This window comes from Carcharodon carcharias, chromosome 12 (assembly GCF_017639515.1).
Source record: "Carcharodon carcharias isolate sCarCar2 chromosome 12, sCarCar2.pri, whole genome shotgun sequence".
In the NCBI taxonomy this organism is placed as follows: domain Eukaryota; kingdom Metazoa; phylum Chordata; class Chondrichthyes; order Lamniformes; family Lamnidae; genus Carcharodon; species Carcharodon carcharias.
The window spans coordinates 70,469,120-70,484,774 of NC_054478.1; positions in this window are offsets into that span (position 1 = coordinate 70,469,120).

The following is a 15,655-nucleotide window of genomic DNA, read 5'->3' on the forward strand; positions in this document are numbered from 1 at the left end:
CCCTCCTTGCTGATTTTATAGTGAAGCTCCCAACTCCCTCCTTGATGATTTTAGACAGTGAAGATCCCGACTCACTTCTTGCTGATTATAAAGAGTAAAGCTCCTGGCTCCCTCCTCGATGATTTTAAGCTGTTAAGCTTCCGAGTCCCAGCTCGCCTGTTTTAAACAGTGAAGATCCTGACTCCATTCTTGCTGAATTTAAACAATGAAGCTCCTGAATCCCTACTCGCTGATTTTATACAGTGAAGCTCCCGACTCCTTCCTTGTTGATTTTAAGCTGTGAAATGTCTGAGTCCAACCTCGCCAGTTTTAAACAGTGAAGTTCCTGACCGCATTCTTGCTGTTTTTAAATTATGATGTTCCCAACACCCTTCTCGCTGATTTGAAACAGTGAAGTTGCCAGCTCCCTCTGCGATGATTTGAAATACCAAAGTTCCCGACTCCCCGCTCACTGATTTTCAACAGTGAAACTCCCGACTCCCACCTCGCAGATAATAAACAGTGAAGCTCTTGACTCCCTTCTCATTGATTACAAACAGTGAAGCTCCCGACTCACTCGTCAATGATTTTATACATTGAAGCTCCCAACTCCCTGGAGGTGATTTTATACAGTGAAGCTCCATACTCCTTCCTGTCTGATTTTAAACAGTGAAGCTCCTGACTCCCTGCTTGATGATTTTATACATTGAAGCTCCCGACTCCCTAGAGCTGATTTTATACAGTGAAGCTCCCGACTCCCTGCTTGATGATTTTATGCATTGAAGTTCCTGGCTCCCTCCTCGCTGATTTTAAACCACGACACTCCCGAATCCATGATCACAGATTTTAAACAATGAAGCTCCCGACTCCCTCCTCGCTGATTTAAAACAGTGAAGCCCCCGACTCTCCCATCAATCATTTTAAGCAGTGAAGCCCCTGAGTCCATTCTCGCTGATTTTTAACAGTGAATCTCACGTCTCCCTCCTTGCTGAATTTAAAAAGTGTAGCTCGCGATTCCCACCTCGCTGATTTTAAACTGTGATGCTCCTGAATCCCGCCACCACTGATTTTAAATAGTGAAGCTCCCCACTCCCTCCTTGCTGATTTTAAACAGAGAAGCCTCTGACTCTCAACTTGCTCATTTTAAACAGTGAAGCTCCCGACTTCCTCCTAGCTGATTTTATACAGTGAAACTCCCGAAACACTCCTCGCTGATATTAAACAGTGAAGCTCCCGACTCCCTGCCTTCTCATTTTAAACAGCAAAGGTCCCGACTCCCTTTTCGCTACTTTTAAATAGTGAAGAACCAACACCATCCTCATTGATATTAATCAGAGAATCTTCCAACCCTCGCCTCACTGATTTTAAACGGTGAAGCTCCCACCTACGTCTTCGCTGATTTTAAACAGCAAAGCTCCCGACTCCCTCCTGGCTGATGCTAAACTGTGAAGCTCCAGACTCTCTCCTCGCTGATTTTAAACAGTGAAACTTGCAGCACCCGCCTCCCCGATTTTAAACAGTATTGCCCCGGACCGCCTCCTCGCTAATTTTAAATAGTGAAGCCCCCAAATCCTGCCTAACTGAATAGAACAGTAAGAATTCCGGCTCACTCCTCCCAGATGTTAATCAGTGAAGCTCCTGATTCCCTCCTCGCTGATTTTATACAGTAAAGCTCCCGACTCCCTCCTCGATGATTTTATACAGTGAAGCTCCCAACTCCCTTCTTGCTGATAATAAAGAGTGAAGCTCCTGACTCCCTCCTTGATGATTTTAAGCTGTTAAACTTCTGAGTCCAACCTCACAAGTCTTAAACAGTGAAGATCCTGACTCCATTCTTGCTGATTTTAAACAATGAAGCCCCTGAATCCCTACTTGCTGATTTTATACAGTAAAGATCCCGACTCCCTCTTCGATGAGCTTATACAGTGAAGCTCCCAACTCCCTTCTTGCTGATAATAAAGAGTGAAGCTCCCGACTCCTTCCCCGATGATTTTAAGCTGTGAAACGTCCGAGTCTAACCTCGCCAGTTTTAAACAGTGAAGCTCCCAACTCCATTCTTGCTGTTTTTAAACAATGATGTTCCCAACACCCTACTCGCTAATTTGCAACAGTGAAGATACCGACTCCCCCTGCGATGATTTGAAACACCGAAGCTCCTGACTTCCCGCTCACTGATTTTCAACAGTGAAACTCCCGACTCCTTCCTCGCGGATAATAAACAGTGAAGCTCTTGACTCCCTTCTCGTTGATTATAAACAGTGAAGCTCCCGACTCACTCGTTAATGATTTTATACATTGAATCTCCCGACTCCCTGGAGGTGATTTTATACAGTGAAGCTCCATACTCCTTCCTGTCTGATTTTAAACAGTGAAGCTCCTGACTCCCTCCTCCATGATTTTATGCACTGAAGTTCCCGGCTCCCTCCTCGCTGATTTTAAACAGCGAATCCCCCGAATCCCTTCTTGCTGATTTTGACCAGTGAATCTCTCATCTACCTCCTTGCTGATTTGAAAAATGAAGCTCCTAACTACCCCCTCGCTGATTTTAAATGATGAAGCTCCCGAATACCCCCTCGCTGATTTTAAACAGTGAAGCTCCCGACACCCTCCTCATTGATTTAAAACAGTGAAGCCCCCGACTCTCCCCTCGCTCATTTCAAGCAGCGAAGCCTACAAATCCATTCTTGCTGATTTAGAGCAGTGAATCTCATGTCTCCTTCCTTGCTGAATTTAAAAAGTGAAGCTCACGACTCCCGTCTCTTTGATTTTAAACAGTGAAGCTCCTGAATCCCTCCCCTGCTAATTATAAATAGTGAAGCTCCCTACTCCCTCCTCACTGATATTAAACAGAGAAGCCCCCGACTCTGAACTCACTCATTTTAAACAGTGAAGCTCCCGACTTCTTCCTCGCTGATTTTATACAGTGCAACTCCCGACACCCTCCTCGCTGATATTAAACAGTGAAGATCCCAACTCCCTCCTTGCTGATTTTATAAATTGAAGCTCCCAACTCCCTTCTTGCTGATAATAAAGAGTGAGGCTCCTGACTCCCTCCTTGATGATTTTAAACTGTTAAGCTTCTGAGTCCCACCTTGCCAGACTTAAACAGTGAAGGTCCCGACTCACTCCTTGCTGATTTTATACAGTGAAGCTCCCGACTCCCTCCTCAATGATTTTACACAGTGAAGCTCCCAACTCCATTGTTGCTGATTTTAAACAATGATGCTCCTGAATCCTTACTTGCTGATTTTATACAGTGAAGCTCCTGACTCCCTCCTTGTTGATTGTATACACTGAAGCTCCCGACTCGCTCCTCAGTGATTTTAAGCTGTGTAGTGTCTGAGTCCAACCTCGCCAGTTTTAAACAGTGAAGCTCCTGACTCCATTCTTGCTGTTTTTAAACAATGATGTTCCCAACACCCTTCTCGTTGATTTGAAACAGTGAAGATCCCGACTCCCTCTGCAATGATTTGAAACACTGAAGCTCCCGACTTCCTGCTCACTGATTTTCAACAGTGAAACTCCCGACTCCCACCTTGCAGATAATAAACAGTGAAGATCTTGACTCCCTTCTCATTGATTACAAACAGTGAAGCACCCGACTCACTCGTTAATGATTTTATACATTGAAGCTCCCAACTCCCTGGAGGTGATTTTATACAGTGAAGCTCCATACTCCTTCCTGTCTGATTTTAAACAGTGAAGCTCCCGACTCCCTGCTTGATGATTTTATGCATTGAAGTTCCTGACTCCCTCCTCGCTGCTTTTAAACAGTGAAGCTCCCGGCTCCCTCCTCGCTGCTTTAAACTGTGAAACTCCCAACTCTTTCCTCGCTGCTTTTAAACAGTGAAGCTCCCGCCTCCCTCAGCTATGCTTTTAAACAGTGAAGCTCCCGGCTCCCTCCTCGCTGATTTTTAGATGTGAATCACCCAGCACCCTCCTCACTGATTTGAACAGAGAAGCTGTTGGCTCCCTTCTAGCTTAATTTAAACAGTGAAGTTATAGAACCCATCCCCTCACTGACTTAAACGTTGAAGCTACCAGCTCCCTTCACACTGAATTTGAAGCGTGATTCCCCAGTTTGCCCCATCAGTGATTTTAATCGGTGAAACTCCCATCTCCTTGCTCGCTGATTTTAAACAGTGAAACCTGCAGCACCCTCCTCACTGATTTTAAACAGTATTGCCCCGGACTGCCTCCTCGCTAATTTTAAATAGTGAAGCTCCCAAATCCTGCCTAATTGACCTGAACAGTGAAGATTCTGGTTCACTCCTCCCGGATGTTAATCAGTGAATCTTCTGATTCCCTCCTCGCTGATTTTATACAGTGAAGTTCCTGACCCCCACCTCGCTGATTTTATACAGTGAATCTCCTGACTCCCTCCTCACAGCATTTAATCAGTATGATCCCAACTCCCTCCTCGCTGCTTTTAAACAGTGATGCTCCCGACTCCCTCCTCGCTGATTAAAACTGTGAAACTCCTGACTCCCACTTCTCTGCTTTTAAACAGTGAAGCTCCCGACTCCCCCCTCGCTGATTAAAACTGTGAAACTCCTGACTCCCACTTCGCTGCTTTTAAACAGTGAAGTTCCCGACTCCCTGCTCGCTGCTTTTAAACAGTGAAGCTCCTGACTCCCTCCTCGATGCTTTTAAACAGTGAAGATCCCGACTCCCACCTCGCTGCTTTTAAAAGGTGAAGCTCCCGACTCCCTCCTCGCTGCTTTTAAACAGTGAAGCTCCCGACTCCCTCCTCGCTGCTTTTAAACAGTGAAGCTCCCGACTCTCACCTCGCTGCTTTTAAACGGTGAAGTTCCTGACTCCCTCCTCACTGCTTATTAAGGGTGAAACTCCCAACTCCCAACTCGCTGCTTTTAAACGGTGAAACTCCTGAGTCCCTCCCCGCTGCTGTTAAACAGTGAAGCTCCTGACTCCCTCCTCGCAGCTTTTAAACAGTGAAGCTCCCGACTCCCTCCTCGCAGCTTTTTATCAGTGATACTCCCGACTCCCACCTCGCTGCTTTTAAACATTGAAGCTCCTGACTCCCTCCTCGCTGCTTTTAAACAGTGAAGCACCCAACTCCCTCCTCGATGCTTTTAAACAGTGAAGCACCCGACTCCCTCCTCGCTGATTAAAACTGTGAAACACCAGACTCCCACTACGCTGCTTTTAAACAGTGAAGCTCCTGACTCCCTCCTCGATGATTTTAAACAGTGAAGATCCCGACTCCCTCCTCGCTGCTTTTAAAAGGTGAAGGTCCCGACTCCCTCCTTGCTGCTTTTAAACAGTGAAGCTCCCGACTCCCTCCTCGCTGATTAAAACTGTGAAACTCCTGACTCCAACTTCGCTGCTTTTAAACAGTGAAGATCCCAACTCCCTGCTCGCTGCTTTTAAACAGTGAAGCTCCCGACTCCCTCCTCGATGCTTTTAAACAGTGAAGCTCCCAACTCCCTTCTTGCTGATAATAAAGAGTGAAGCTCCTGACTCCCTCCTTGATGATTTTAAACTGTTAAACTTCTGAGTCCAACCTCACAAGTCTTAAACAGTGAAGATCCTGACTCCATTCTTGCTGATTTTAAACAATGAAGCCCCTGAATCCCTACTTGCTGATTTTATACAGTAAAGATCCCGACTCCCTCTTCGATGAGCTTATACAGTGAAGCTCCCAACTCCCTTCTTGCTGATAATAAAGAGTGAAGCTCCCGACTCCTTCCCCGATGATTTTAAGCTGTGAAACGTCCGAGTCTAACCTCGCCAGTTTTAAACAGTGAAGCTCCCAACTCCATTCTTGCTGTTTTTAAACAATGATGTTCCCAACACCCTACTCGCTAATTTGCAACAGTGAAGATACCGACTCCCCCTGCGATGATTTGAAACACCGAAGCTCCTGACTTCCCGCTCACTGATTTTCAACAGTGAAACTCCCGACTCCTTCCTCGCGGATAATAAACAGTGAAGCTCTTGACTCCCTTCTCGTTGATTATAAACAGTGAAGCTCCCGACTCACTCGTTAATGATTTTATACATTGAATCTCCCGACTCCCTGGAGGTGATTTTATACAGTGAAGCTCCATACTCCTTCCTGTCTGATTTTAAACAGTGAAGCTCCTGACTCCCTCCTCCATGATTTTATGCACTGAAGTTCCCGGCTCCCTCCTCGCTGATTTTAAACAGCGAATCCCCCGAATCCCTTCTTGCTGATTTTGACCAGTGAATCTCTCATCTACCTCCTTGCTGATTTGAAAAATGAAGCTCCTAACTACCCCCTCGCTGATTTTAAATGATGAAGCTCCCGAATACCCCCTCGCTGATTTTAAACAGTGAAGCTCCCGACACCCTCCTCATTGATTTAAAACAGTGAAGCCCCCGACTCTCCCCTCGCTCATTTCAAGCAGCGAAGCCTACAAATCCATTCTTGCTGATTTAGAGCAGTGAATCTCATGTCTCCTTCCTTGCTGAATTTAAAAAGTGAAGCTCACGACTCCCGTCTCTTTGATTTTAAACAGTGAAGCTCCTGAATCCCTCCCCTGCTAATTATAAATAGTGAAGCTCCCTACTCCCTCCTCACTGATATTAAACAGAGAAGCCCCCGACTCTGAACTCACTCATTTTAAACAGTGAAGCTCCCGACTTCTTCCTCGCTGATTTTATACAGTGCAACTCCCGACACCCTCCTCGCTGATATTAAACAGTGAAGATCCCAACTCCCTCCTTGCTGATTTTATAAATTGAAGCTCCCAACTCCCTTCTTGCTGATAATAAAGAGTGAGGCTCCTGACTCCCTCCTTGATGATTTTAAACTGTTAAGCTTCTGAGTCCCACCTTGCCAGACTTAAACAGTGAAGGTCCCGACTCACTCCTTGCTGATTTTATACAGTGAAGCTCCCGACTCCCTCCTCAATGATTTTACACAGTGAAGCTCCCAACTCCATTGTTGCTGATTTTAAACAATGATGCTCCTGAATCCTTACTTGCTGATTTTATACAGTGAAGCTCCTGACTCCCTCCTTGTTGATTGTATACACTGAAGCTCCCGACTCGCTCCTCAGTGATTTTAAGCTGTGTAGTGTCTGAGTCCAACCTCGCCAGTTTTAAACAGTGAAGCTCCTGACTCCATTCTTGCTGTTTTTAAACAATGATGTTCCCAACACCCTTCTCGTTGATTTGAAACAGTGAAGATCCCGACTCCCTCTGCAATGATTTGAAACACTGAAGCTCCCGACTTCCTGCTCACTGATTTTCAACAGTGAAACTCCCGACTCCCACCTTGCAGATAATAAACAGTGAAGATCTTGACTCCCTTCTCATTGATTACAAACAGTGAAGCACCCGACTCACTCGTTAATGATTTTATACATTGAAGCTCCCAACTCCCTGGAGGTGATTTTATACAGTGAAGCTCCATACTCCTTCCTGTCTGATTTTAAACAGTGAAGCTCCCGACTCCCTGCTTGATGATTTTATGCATTGAAGTTCCTGACTCCCTCCTCGCTGCTTTTAAACAGTGAAGCTCCCGGCTCCCTCCTCGCTGCTTTAAACTGTGAAACTCCCAACTCTTTCCTCGCTGCTTTTAAACAGTGAAGCTCCCGCCTCCCTCAGCTATGCTTTTAAACAGTGAAGCTCCCGGCTCCCTCCTCGCTGATTTTTAGATGTGAATCACCCAGCACCCTCCTCACTGATTTGAACAGAGAAGCTGTTGGCTCCCTTCTAGCTTAATTTAAACAGTGAAGTTATAGGACCCACCCCCTCACTGACTTAAACGTTGAAGCTACCAGCTCCCTTCACACTGAATTTGAAGCGTGATTCCCCAGTTTGCCCCATCAGTGATTTTAATCGGTGAAACTCCCATCTCCTTGCTCGCTGATTTTAAAAAGTGAAACCTGCAGCCCCCTCCTCACTGATTTTAAACAGTATTGCCCCGGACTGCCTCCTCGCTAATTTTAAATAGTGAAGCTCCCAAATCCTGCCTAATTGACCTGAACAGTGAAGATTCTGGTTCACTCCTCCCGGATGTTAATCAGTGAATCTTCTGATTCCCTCCTCGCTGATTTTATACAGTGAAGTTCCTGACCCCCACCTCGCTGATTTTATACAGTGAATCTCCTGACTCCCTCCTCACAGCATTTAATCAGTATGATCCCAACTCCCTCCTCGCTGCTTTTAAACAGTGATGCTCCCGACTCCCTCCTCGCTGATTAAAACTGTGAAACTCCTGACTCCCACTTCTCTGCTTTTAAACAGTGAAGCTCCCGACTCCCCCCTCGCTGATTAAAACTGTGAAACTCCTGACTCCCACTTCGCTGCTTTTAAACAGTGAAGTTCCCGACTCCCTGCTCGCTGCTTTTAAACAGTGAAGCTCCTGACTCCCTCCTCGATGCTTTTAAACAGTGAAGATCCCGACTCCCACCTCGCTGCTTTTAAAAGGTGAAGCTCCCGACTCCCTCCTCGCTGCTTTTAAACAGTGAAGCTCCCGACTCCCTCCTCGCTGCTTTTAAACAGTGAAGCTCCCGACTCTCACCTCGCTGCTTTTAAACGGTGAAGTTCCTGACTCCCTCCTCACTGCTTATTAAGGGTGAAACTCCCAACTCCCAACTCGCTGCTTTTAAACGGTGAAACTCCTGAGTCCCTCCCCGCTGCTGTTAAACAGTGAAGCTCCTGACTCCCTCCTCGCAGCTTTTAAACAGTGAAGCTCCCGACTCCCTCCTCGCAGCTTTTTATCAGTGATACTCCCGACTCCCACCTCGCTGCTTTTAAACATTGAAGCTCCTGACTCCCTCCTCGCTGCTTTTAAACAGTGAAGCACCCAACTCCCTCCTCGATGCTTTTAAACAGTGAAGCACCCGACTCCCTCCTCGCTGATTAAAACTGTGAAACTCCTGACTCCCACTTCGCTGCTTTTAAACAGTGAAGCTCCTGACTCCCTCCTCGATGATTTTAAACAGTGAAGATCCCGACTCCCTCCTCGCTGCTTTTAAAAGGTGAAGGTCCCGACTCCCTCCTTGCTGCTTTTAAACAGTGAAGCTCCCGACTCCCTCCTCGCTGATTAAAACTGTGAAACTCCTGACTCCAACTTCGCTGCTTTTAAACAGTGAAGATCCCAACTCCCTGCTCGCTGCTTTTAAACAGTGAAGCTCCCGACTCCCTCCTCGATGCTTTTAAACTGTGAAACTCCCAACTCCCTGCTCGCTGCTTTTAAACAGTGAAGCTCCTGACTCTCTCATCGCTGCTTTTAAGCAGTGACGCTCCTGATTCTTGCCTTGCTGCTGTTAAACAGTGAAACTCCCGACTCCCTCTTCGCTGCTCTTATATGGTGAAGCTCCCGACTCCCTCCTCGCTGCTTTTAAACAGTGAAGCTCCCGACTCCCTCCTCGCTGCTTTTGAGCAGTGACGCTCCTGATTCTTGCCTCGCTGTTGTTAAACAGTGAAACTCCCGACTCCCTCTTCGCTGCTCTTATATGGTGAAGCTCCCGACTCCCTCCTCGCTGCTTTTAAACAGTGAAGCTCCCGACTCCCTCCTCGCTGCTTTTAAACAGTGAAACTCCCGACTCCCTCTTCGCTGCTCTTATATGGTGAAGCTCCCGACTCCCTCCTCGATGCTTTTAAACAGTGAAGCTCCCGACTCGCTACTCGCTGCTTTTAAACATTGAAGCTCCTGATTATCACTTCGCTGCTTTTAAACAGTGAAGCTCCTGACTCCCTCTTCGCTGCTTTTAAACAGTGAAGCTCCCATCTCCCTTCTCGCTGATTTAAACTGTGAAACTCCTGATTATCACTTCGCTGCTTTTAAACAGTGAAGCTCCCGACTCCCTCTTCGCTGCTTTTAAACAGTGAAGCTCCTGACTCTCTCCTCGCTGCTTTTAAACGGTCAAGCTCCCGACTCCCTCCTCGCTGCTTTTAAACAGTGAAGTTCCTGACTCGCTCCTCACTGCTTATTAATGGTGAAACTCCTAAATCCCAACTCGCTGCTTTTAAACGGTGAAACTCCTGAGTCCTTCCTCGATGCTGTTAAACAGTGAAGCTACCGACTCCCTGCTCGCTGCTTTTAAACAGTGAAGTTCCTGACTCCCTGATCTCTGCTGTTAAACAGTGATGATCCCGACTCCCTCCTCGCAGCTTTTACACAGTGAAGCTCCCGACTCCCTCCTCGCTGCTTTAAACTGTGAAACTCCCAACTCCTTCCTCGCTGCTTTTAAACAGTGAAGCTCCCGACTCCCTCCGCGATGCTTTTAAATAGTGAAGCTCCCGGTTAACTCCTCGCTGATTTTTAGATGTGAATCAAACAGCACCCTCCTCACTGATTTGAACAGAGAAGCTGTTGGCTCCCTTCTAGCTTAATTTAAACAGTGAAGTTATAGAACCCACCCTCTCACTGACTTAAACATTGAAGCTACCAGCTCCCTTCACAATGAATTTAAAGCATGATTCCCCAATTTGCCCCCTCAGAGATTTTAATCGGTGAAACTCCCATCTCCTTGCTCGCTGATTTTAAACAGTGAAACCTGCAGCCCCCTCCTCACTGATTTTAAACAGTATTGCCCCGGACTGCCTCCTCGCTAATTTTAAATAGTGAAGCTCCCAAATCCTGCCTAACGGACTTGAACAGTGAAGATTCTGGTTCACTCCTCCCGGATGTTAATCAGTGAATCTTCTGATTCCCCCCTCGCTGATTTTATACAGTGACGTTCCTGACCCCCACCTCGCTGATTTTATACAGTGAATCTCCTGACTCCCTTCTCGCAGCATTTAATAAGTATGAACCCGACTCCCTCATCGCTGCTTTTAAGCAGTGACGCTCCTGACTCCTGCCTCGCTGATGTTAAACAGTAAAACTCCCGACTCCCTCCTCGATGCTTTCGAACAGTTAAGCTACCGACTCTCTACTCGCTGCTTTTAAACAGTGAAGCTCCCGACACCCTTCTCGCTGATTAAACCTGTGAAACTCCTGACTCCCACTTTGCTGCTTTTAAACAGTGAAGCTCCCGACTCCCCCCTCGCTGCTTTTAAACAGTGAAGCTCCCGAATCTCACCTCGCTGCTTTTAAACAGTGAAGCTCCCGACTCCCCCCTCGCTGCTTTTAAACAGTGAAGCTCCCGACTCCCCCCTCGCTGCTTTTAAACAGTGAAGCTCCCGAATCTCACCTCGCTGCTTTTAAACAGTGAAGCTCCCGACTCCCACCTCGCTGCTTTTAAACAGTGAAGCTCCCGACTCCCTCCTCGCTGCTTTTAAACAGTGAAGTTCCCGACTCCCTCCTCGCTGCTTTTAAACAGTGAAGCTCCCGACTCCCTCCTCGCTGCTTTTAAACAGTGAAGTTCCTGACTCCCTCCTCACTGCTTATTAATGGTGAAACTCCCAACTCCTACCTCGCTGCTTTTAAACATTGAAGCTCCCGACTCCTTCCTCGCTGCTTTTAAACAGTGAAGCACCCGACTCCCTCCTCGCTGCTTTTAAACAGTGAAGCTCCCGACTCCCTCCTCGCTGCTTTTAAACAGTGAAGTTCCTGACTCCCTCCTCACTGCTTATTAATGGTGAAACTCCCAACTCCTACCTCGCTGCTTTTAAACATTGAAGCTCCCGACTCCTTCCTCGCTGCTTTTAAACAGTGAAGCACCCGACTCCCTCCTCGCTGATTAAAACTGTGAAACTCCTGACTCCCTCCTCGCTGCTTTTAAACAGTGAAGCTCCTGACTCCCTCCTCGATGATTTTAAACAGTGAAGATCCCGACTCCCTCTTCGCTGCTTTTAAACAGTGAAGCACCCGACTCCCTCCTCGCTGATTAAAATTGTGAAACTCCTGACTCCAACTTCGCTGCTTTTAAACAGTGAAGCTCCCAACTCCCTCATCGCTGCTTTTAAACGGTGAAGCTCCTGACTCCCTCCTCGCTGCTTTTAAACGGTGAAGCTCCCGACTCCCTCATCGCTGCTTTTAAGCAGTGAAGCTCCTGATTCTTGCCTCGCTGCTGTTAAACAGTGAAACTCCCGACTCCCTCTTCGCTGCTCTTATATGGTGAAGCTCCCGACTCCCTCCTCGCTGCTTTTAAACAGTGAAGCTCCCGACTCGCTACTCGCTGCTTTTAAACATTGAAGCTCCCGACTCCCTACTCGCTGTTTTTAAACAGTGAATCTCCCGACTCTCTCCTCGCTGCTTTTAAACAGTGAAGCTCCCGACTCGCTACTCGCTGCTTTTAAACATTGAAGCTCCCGACTCCCTACTCGCTGTTTTTAAACAGTGAATCTCCCGACTCTCTCCTCGCTGCTTTTAAACGGTCAAGCTCCCGACTCCCTCATCGCTGTTTTTAAACAGTGAATCTCCCGACTCTCTCCTCGCTGCTTTTAAACGGTCAAGCTCCCGACTCCCTCCTCAATGCTTATTAATGGCGAAAGTCCTAACTCCCAGCTCGCTGCTTTTAAACGGTGAAACTCCTGAGTCCTTCCTCGCTGCTGTTAAACAGTGAAGCTCCTGACTCCCTCCTCTCTGCTTTTAAACAGTGAAGCTCCTGACTCCCTCCTCGCAGCTTTTTATCAGTGATGCTCCCGACTCCCACCTCGCTGCTTTTAAACAGTGAAGTTACTGACTCCCTCCTCACTGCTTATTAATGGTGAAACTCCTAACTCCCAGCTCGCTGCTTTTAAACGGTGAAACACCTGAGTCCTTCCTCGCTGCTGTTAAACAGTGAAGCTCCTGACTCCCTCCTCTCTGCTTTTAAACAGTGAAGCTCCTGACTCCCTCCTCGCAGCTTTTTATCAGTGATGCTCCCGACTCCCTGCTCGCTGCTTTTAAACAGTGAAGCTCCTGACTCCCTCCTCGCTGATTAAAACTGTGAAACTACTGACTCCCACTTCGCTGCTTTTAAACAGTGAAGCTCCCGACTCCCTGCTCGCTGCGTTTAAACAGTGAAGCTCCTGACTCCCTCCTCCATGCTTTTAAACAGTGAAGATCCCGACTCCCTCCTCGCTGCTTTTAAAAAGTGAAGTTCCCGACTCTCTCCTCGCTGCTTTTAAACAGTGAAGCTCCCGACTCCTTCCTCGCTGCTTTTAAAAGGTGAAGTTCCCGACTCCCTCCTCGCTGATTTTAAACAGTGAAGTTCCTGACTCCCTCCTCGCTGTTCTTAAACAGTGAAACTCCCAACACCCTCCTCGATGCTTTTAAACGGTGAAACTCCTGAGTCCCTCCTCGATGCTTTTAAACAGTGAAGCTCCTGACTCCCTCCTCGCTGCTTTTAAACAGTGAAGATCCCGACTCCCTCCTCGCAGCTTTTAATCAGTGATGCTCCCGAATCCCACCTTGATGCTTTTAAACACTGAAGTTCCCGACTCCCTCCTCGCTGCTTTTAAACAGTGAAGCTCCCAACTCCCTCCTCGATGCTTTTAAACAGTGATGCTCCCGACTCCCCCCTCGCTGATTAAAACTGTGAAACTCCTGACTCCCACTTCGCTGCTTTTAAACAGTGATGCTCCCGACTCCCCCCTCGCTGATTAAAACTGTGAAACTCCTGAGTCCCACTTCTCTGCTTTTAAACAGTGAAGCTCCCGAATCCCTGCTCGCTACTTTTCAACAGTGAAGCTCCCGACTCCCTGCTCGCTGATTAAAACTGTGAAACTCCTGACTCCCACTTCGCTGCTTTTAAACAGTGAAGCTCCTGACTCCCTCCTCGATGCTTTTAAACAGTGAAGATCCCGACTCCCTCCTCGCTGCTTTTAAAAGGTGAAGCTCCCGACTCCCTCCTCGCTGCTTTTAAACACTGCTCCCAACTCCCTGCTCGCTGCTTTTAAATAGTGAAACTCCTGACTCCCTCCTCGCAGCTTTTAAACAGGGAAGTTCCTGACTCCCTCCTCACTGCTTATAAATAGTGAAACTCCCAAAACCCTCCTCGTTGCTTTTAAACGGTGAAATTCCTTAGTCCCTCCTCGCTGCTTTTAAACGGTGAATCTCCCAACTCCCTCCTCGCTGCTTTTAAACAGTGATGCTCCCGACTCCAACCTCGCTGATATTAAAGTGAGAATCTCTCGACACCCTCCTCGATGATATCAAACCGTCAAGCCTCCGCATCCCCCCTCACTGATTTGAAACAGAGCAGGTCACGACTCCCTCCATGCTGATTTTAAACAGTAAAGCTCCGGACTCGCTCCTTGCTAATTTATAACATATATGGTCCCAACTGCTTCCACACTGATTTTAGAAAGAGAAGCTCCCAGCTCCCCCCTCACGGATTTTAAATGGTGAAGCTCCTGGTTCCCTCCTCGCAGCTTTTAATCAGTGATGCTCCCGAATCCCACCTTGCTGCTTTTAAACATTGAAGTTCCCGACTCCCTCCTCGATGCTTTGAAACAGTGAAGCTCCCACCTCCCCGCTCGCTGATTAAAACTGTGAAACTCCCGACTCCCACCTCACTGCTTTAAAACAGTGAAGCTCCTGACTCCCTCCTCGCAGCTTTTAATCAGTGATGCTCCCGACTCCCACCTCGCTGCTTTTAAACAGGGAAGTTCCTGACTCCCTCCGCACTGCTTATAAATAGTGAAACTCCCAACTCCCTCCTCGTTGCTTTCATACGGTGAAATTCCTTAGTCCCTCCTCGCTGCTTTTAAACGGTGAATCTCCCCACTCCCTCCTCGCTGCTTTTAAACAGTGAAGCTCCTGACTCCCTCCTCGCTTCTTTTAAACAGTGAAGCTCCCGACTCCCACCTCGCTGATATTAAAGTGAGAATCTCTCGACACCCTCCTCGATGATATCAAACCGCTGCTTTTAAACAGTGAAGCTTCTGACTCTCTCCTCGCTGCTTTTAAACGGTGAAAATCCCGACTCCCTCCTCGCTGCTTTTAAACAGTGAAGCACACTTCTTCCTCCTCAATGCTTTTAAACAGTGAAACTCCTGACTCTCTCCTCGCTGCTTTTAAGCAGTGACGCTCCCGACTCCCTCCTCGCTGCTGTTAAACAGTGATGCTCCCGACTCCCTCCTCGCTGCTTTAAACAGTGAAGCTCCGACTCCCACTTCGCTGCTTTTAAACAGTGAAGCTCCTGACTCCCTCCTCGCTGATTAAAACTGTGAAACTCTTGACTCCCACCTTGCTGCTTTTAAACAGTGAAGCTCCCGACTCCCTCCTCGCTGCTTTAAACTGTGAAACTCCCAACTCCTTCCTCGCTGCTTTTAAACAGTGAAGCTCCTGACTCCCTCCGCGATGCTTTTAAACAGTGAAGCTCCCGGCTAACTCCTCGCTGATTTTTAGATGTGAATCACCCAGCACCCTCCTCACTGATTTGAACAGAGAAGCTGTTGGCTCCCATCTAGCTTAATTTAAACAGTGAAGTTATAGAACCCACCCCCTCACTGACTTAAACATTGAAGCTACCAGCTCCCTTCACACTGAATTTAAAGCGTGATTCCCCAATTTGCCCCCTCAGTGATTTTAATCGGTGAAACTCCCATCTCCTTGCTCGCTGATTTTAAAAAGTGAAACCTGCAGCCCCCTCCTCACTGATTTTAAACAGTATTGCCCCGGACTGCCTCCTCGCTAATTTTAAATAGTGAAACTCCCAAATCCTGCCTAACGGACTTGAACAGTGAAGATTCTGGTTCACTCCTCCTGGATGTTAATCAGTGAATCTTCTGATTCCCTCCTCGCTGATTTTATACAGTGAAGTTCCTGACCCCCACGTCGCTGCTTTTAAACAGTGAAGCTCCT